At 50.4% G+C, this 6000-nt stretch overlaps 1 protein-coding gene across 2 annotated transcripts in view; it reads left to right on the top strand.

The window, feature by feature from the left end:
• The first annotated feature begins 251 nt into the window (after positions 1–251).
• PIP4K2A (phosphatidylinositol-5-phosphate 4-kinase type 2 alpha) overlaps positions 252–6000 on the top strand; it is a 190582-nt gene continuing 184833 nt past the window's right edge. The window contains exons 1-2 of one of the 2 annotated variants that reach the window (XM_081163282.1): positions 252–1104; positions 2148–2495. The gene's annotated coding sequence lies outside the window, so the exon portion shown is untranslated. Of the gene's footprint in view, positions 1105–2077; positions 2496–6000 lie in introns of those variants that run through there. The other variant, XM_081163281.1, reaches the window with a different exon arrangement.

The raw sequence follows: 6000 nt of genomic DNA, 5'->3' as shown, positions 1-6000 counted from the left end.
GAACACAGGAAGCTGCTTTATACTCAGACCATTGATCCATCTAGCTCAGTTTTGTCTACATTGACTGGCAGCAGTTCTTCAGGATGTCAAACAGGAGTCTCTCCCAGACCTACCTGAAGATGCCAAGGACTGAACCTGGGACCTTCTGCAGATGCTCTACCACTGAGCTACTGCTGGCCTCTGTATGCAACAGGGCACTGTATACTAGATGATGGACCTTTGGTTTGACCCAACAGGGGCTTTCTCATGGTCTTGGGAGTAAGGCACACTGGTCCCTGTGGGACTTCTGTGTAGGCAGCTGTAGGCTAGCATTGCATTGCCAAATCTTTTCTTGATGGACTCACATAGGAAAAAAGGGCACAAACTGAATAGTGAACACCCTGCATGGCAACATTCACAAGCTCATTTGCTGTGTGAGCATCTGCTGTGAAGTCACACCTATTTTTCTCCATCCCCAGTAGGTGTGCCCTCATTGCCGCATTATATATTTCTACATGCACAGTTTCCAAATTCTCCGCTGCCTCATACACTTAAGGTGTTGGGAGAGGCCACTGAAATAGATACAGATATCAGGTCTGGTGCACCTACTGGAATCATATAAGCAGAATTGGTGAGAGGATATTTATTTAGGCCCACCAGTAATCTAATAAGGCTTTGGAGTTCCACTGAGTTCCTTCTCAGAGAAATCTGACTGGTCTCCCTCCTCTCTGTAGCGGGTGCTGGCAACCTCTCTGGGTGCCTTGACCCCCTTCTTCCCCTGCTCCGACGCCTTGTAATCCTGGGGGCTGAGAGAAACGGGAGTCGGCCGGGCTAAGCTGGCTTCCATGCTGTTTCCCCCCATGGTCGCAGCTTCCTCTGAAAACAGTCAACGGGGCAGGCCAGAGGCCCGTCCACAAAGCAGTATGGCGCCCCCAGCCCGGCGGCGCTAATGGGACAACAAGGCGGAGCGGCCTCTGAGGGAAGGAACACAAAAGCCCCTCGCGAATAAAAGCCCGCCACAAAAGGCGCCGAGGCGGCCACTTTGCGGGCGCACCTGCAAGCACGGGCCTAGCGCGGCGCGGCGCGCCCTCGGCGAGGAGCTGGTACCTGAGCAGCCCTCGGCTGGTAAATGCGCCGTAAAAGAGCCTCCTTTCAAGCCGGGGGTCGCCGTGTCTCCCCCTCCCCCCTCCGCAGGGCCAAGCTGCAGAGCAGGCCGCATCCATGGGAATCCCACCACTTGTGCGCCTGGAGGCGAGGGAGGGACGGAGGGAGGCAGGGCCTTCCTCCCGCGCCCCGCTCTCTCCACGGAACCCTCGGAAGACTGTAACAAATGGGACGCCATCGATTTGTAGGCGCTGCTGAGGCAAATCAAATGATGGCGGGGTGGGGGCGGTGAAGAGACGAAGATGTGGGGCTATGGCTGAGGAGGGGCGTAGTGAGGTGGGGGGCGGCGGGTGAAATCAACGGTTAGAACTGTCTCTCGCTCTGCCGCAGTGCTAAAGCCATCCCCTTGGTTTCTCTCTCTCTCTTCCAGCCTCAGGCTGTGCTGGCTCCTGTGAATGTGCAATGGAAAGTAACGTTTATGAGGGGATAAGATCCTTCTGAGCACGTGGCGAAACTTTGCTCTTGTTTTGGGGGGTCGGGGAAGCCTTCCGGTACAACATTTGCTATTCCACACGCCCCAAAACACGTCTAAAGCACGAAAGGGCTCGTTTTGAAGTAGGGTTTGGCCCATAGCTGTCAACGTTTTCCTTTTTTAAAGGGAAATCCCCTTATTCCGAATAAGATTCCTCGCAAGAAAAGGGAAAAGTTGACTGCTGTGGTTTGGCCCGCAAATCCATTTGGGTGGGTGTTTCCCTCCCCGCGGGAACCTCTCTGAGCAGGTTCAGGTTGCGCTTCCTGTATGGGGCAATCTACATTCAGAATCAGAATTATACACATTTTGGCAATTAATGGGGCAAAGTGAAGTGCATTTCTTTTTCCCAACCTTCTTTGCGGGTTAATAAATATTGAAAGAGAACGATTCGTTTTTTCATTAGTGTATTTATCGCACTCACAGGGGCGATGTGCGTTGAGTGGCATGCCCCCAAAGCGGCTTAACGCAGGCGCACTGCTGCTGCCTATATATATACGTATATGGCTCATCAACTCTTTTTATTTCCTTGCAGCCACTGGAAGGGGAAATTTCCCGCTTTTAGGAGGCAACCGAAACTTTTTTGTGCTGAACAATATCTAAGCCTTTCTCTAAGCCGAAGAACTTATTGTTGGGGGTGGGGGCGTCTTCTTGAAATATCACAGCGTGTCCAACGCGGATTTGCATCTACGCTTGATACTCAAGGCGGATCTCCTCAAGTAGGCAGGAAACACCGTCCTGGATCGCCCGCCCTTCTCCAGCTAAGGCTGCCGATCTACCAGGTCGCTTTCGGATTCTTTCCTTCGGCAAACGGGACTGATCAAACCCCGGGGAGAAAGGCTGAGGAGATGCTCAGCAAGATCAACCGGGAGAGGGCTGCTCGGTAAGTTTGGTTTATGATCCAACAGATCCTCATCTCTTCCTAAAGCAGGAGGCTCGATTCATATATAGAGAGGCGTTGATGATAACAACACACCACTACACCCAGGCGAGTTCATTGCGCTTGCAACAGGTTTCTTTCCGCCCCTAGGCTTCCAAGCCGCGTGCAGCGCGACACCTGTCGGCAGCTGCCCGGCACTGCGCCCCTCACCTGAGCGCCATAGAAGATGGAGTGGCTTTTGAGCTGCTGAGCACCTCGTGGCTCTGGGGATGCGCGCGTGCTCGCGCTCGCCCACATGAAGGATTTCCTCTGTTTGCCTCCCGCAGATTAATCAGCCACGGCTCTCCCTATAAATCCCACTTCTCCTAAGAAATGAGCAACGTCCAGGGGCAGGGGGTGGCGCTCTTCAAAAGGCAGCACCTGCAAAGGCGGCGGGTTGCCAAGGGCTGCAGGGAGGAGGAGGGGCGGCGGCGGCGGAGGATGCTCGTACCTGCGCGAGCTGCTTTCTCTCCGCTCTCGCTCGCTGCCTCCCGCCCGCCTCGCTCCCTCTCTCCCCCCCCCCTCCCTGTCCAGCCGGCCTAGAGCTATTAACGCCTCCCTCGCCCCGCCCCTGCCGGAGCGCTTGGGAAAGCTTCGCAAAGCTGCAGACCGGGCTGGTCCATGGGAATCTGGCCACTTGTGCGCTCCGGAGCCGGGAGGGGGCTGTGCTTCCTTTACAAAAAGAGACACAATTAAGCAAAATGCTCAATGAACATTATAAATGATGGGCAATCGCTTCGCATATTGCCTAGCAAATCAAATTATATATGGTCGCTCACGGGTGATTTCCAGGCCCTTTGCAAACCAAACAGGTATCTTTTTGTGCCTTCATCTCTCTGCTCCCACCCCCCACCCCCTCTGCCCCGATTTTCAAAACAGGCTCTTTAAAAAAGAAGACAAAAATCATCCCCAGACGTGTAAGTGGGCTTGAAAAGCGGGTCTTTAAGTATTCACATCTCCCCCCCCCACCCCCCCAGCTCTCACCACCACCTTTGTTAGCTACTGGATTTCACACTAGCACAGGAGGTAGGGAAAGGAGAAAGGGGGAGCCAACACTTTTACAGTGTCCTCTTGTGAGTTTGACCAACAGTTGGCTTCGCAAACCGGTAGGCACCTGCTCACAAAGAGCAGAGAGGTCGCCTGGATTTCCATAAAGGATGGTGCTAAATTTGAGCACACAATAAAACGTGATGGCAGCTTTTAAAAAAAGTTTCAGTCAAAAAGACCTCGAGGATCAATGTCTAAAAAATAATAAAAAGCTGTGCAGGGTGAGGAAAGCAGCTTGTGGAATTAAGGAGACAACAGGCTGCCCTGGGGCTTTGTTGGTAAGCAACCTGCGCTTTGAGCCCTGCACCCAGGCACCCAGACAAGAGGCTCAGAGAGTGCCCTAGGGCACAGAAAGTTGGGTACACAGAGAAGGGGGTCAGTCCTGAGTCCCAAACCCATGTTGTGGGGCTTGAGTCCCCCCCCCCCCCCACACATGGGAAAGCGGATGGGAAACTAATGCAGGACCATGGCATGGAAGAACAGCCTGGAGATTATGGATCTTCTTCACTGTATCATCACGATCAGTTTGTTAAGATTTCTGAAGGCCTCCCTCAAAACAAAATGGGTGCGTTATTGGCAGAATTCAAGAACTAGGGGCCGTCCACTGAACTTCAGAGGCAGCCTTTTTAAATCAAAGAGGTTCGGACCCTGTAACCATGCAATCCTAAATGCACTTACTTGCAGGGCTGCATGTCTACTAAGAAGCACATCTAATTGAATTCAATGGGGCTTAGTCCCAGGCAAGGCATCTCAGAGACACGGGCGTACCTAGGGATTGGTTAGGTTGGTCCCCGCCAAGGGTGCAGGCCAGAGGCAACATTATGAGGAGCCAGGTGGCAGAGCTGAACGCCCTCTGAACAAAAAATAATAATGGGGAAGGGAAGTGCCTTGGCCCCTAGCAGCTGGCCCCTATGGGGCAGGCCCAGGGTGGGGTGGGGGAGCAAAAGTTGTGCCTCTCTGCTCTGGCTTGGAGTGGCTAGGAGACTGCCTGACTGCTTTCTGGGCAGTAGCCCTCTAGGTGCCCTGCCTAAGCAAAAGGTGATGAAAAGCAAAGTTTTTGAGTTTCTAGGTCATGGTCTATCCTGGCTTCGGAGGGACCAATACATCTCCTTGTCAAGGGTGCAAGGGAGCCTAGATATGCCTCTGCTGAGAGGCCCAGGTAACTTCCAGCTTTTAACAGGGGCAAACGTATGTAATCTTTTTAATATGGCACCATGTGCAAGGCCAATAGTTGGTTCCTCCAAATGGATCTTCTCAATTATGAATCTTCTACATTTTGCACCCCCTCCAATCAGCACCCTGTTCTGAGGAACTGCCTGCAGTGACCTAAATCTGGTGCTGCTTTAAAGACCCCTGCCCATAATAAAAATTAAAATCCAACAGTCAACACACACAAAGTAAGGCAACCAAATTCAGCAACCAAAAGCTGCTTCCTTCAGACTTAGATCAAGAAAAAAAATGATCCACATGAGAGCAAGTCTGAGAACTTAACAAAGATTGAATGGGATGAATTTGCACAGTGGAAACTCCTCTGATTCTCAGATATTTATGCTGCAATCCTATCTCCACTTACCTGGGAGGAAAGTTCTATTAAATTCAACAGAACTTGCTACTTCTTCCCACCAAAAAGCATTTTTAAAGAATTTTCCAAAAATTACTTTTACAGAACAGTGAAAAAACCTTATCTCCTCTTGGAGATCTGTTCCCTGTTCTTCCCTGTTGCTGTTTCCATATCTTTCGGTTTGCCATGTTTCTTCAGAGAACCAAGATCAAACCCATCTTTGCAAAGCTACACAAAGATTTCCTAGGAACCCAGAAATAGCCAGCCTTTCTTTCTGTAATGCTTTTGCTTATGTGCATTTACCAGAAGTGTGATCCATACAAAGTTGCCATTAGTTCAACATATGTTGAGTTTACTCAAAAACCGATAGCTTTTGAGGTGTGTGGAGCCAATCTTCAGCAGGAAACAGTAGCTGGCCACTAAGACAGAGAACTCAGTCCAAAGCTGTCTGCCTTTTGTAGGCAGCTGTAGGTTTGCTGTGGTATCTGGCTTGTGGTACCCACGGGAACATGGCTGAGCACCTGAAGACTGATGTAAAGAATTGGCTTAGTTTTTAAAACAATTTTTTCCTGCCTCCCTTAAGCTTTATCACACATTTGTCAACTAAAGGACCTACTGCTTCTCTGGGTGGTTCTAAACACTGTATTTATATATTTTAAAATCTGTGTTCTGCCTTATTGTAAAGCCTCAAGGTGGGTAAAAACCAAGTTACTATTACTTACTAGTGTTTATTCTTGAAATCTCTTATTGGCTTTCCATACAATTAACTAGTGGGGACTGCTGGTATTATTTGGGAATTCTAAGAAACCAACAGTAACCCTTTACTGTCAATCAGTGCAATTTTGAAAGGTTTAGTCCACC

This window comes from Podarcis bocagei (genome assembly GCF_964188305.1).
Source record: "Podarcis bocagei genome assembly, chromosome: 12".
Lineage (NCBI taxonomy): Eukaryota > Metazoa > Chordata > Lepidosauria > Squamata > Lacertidae > Podarcis > Podarcis bocagei.
Note: the sequence above shows the minus strand (reverse complement) of the source record. Positions and strands in the feature narration are given on the sequence as shown.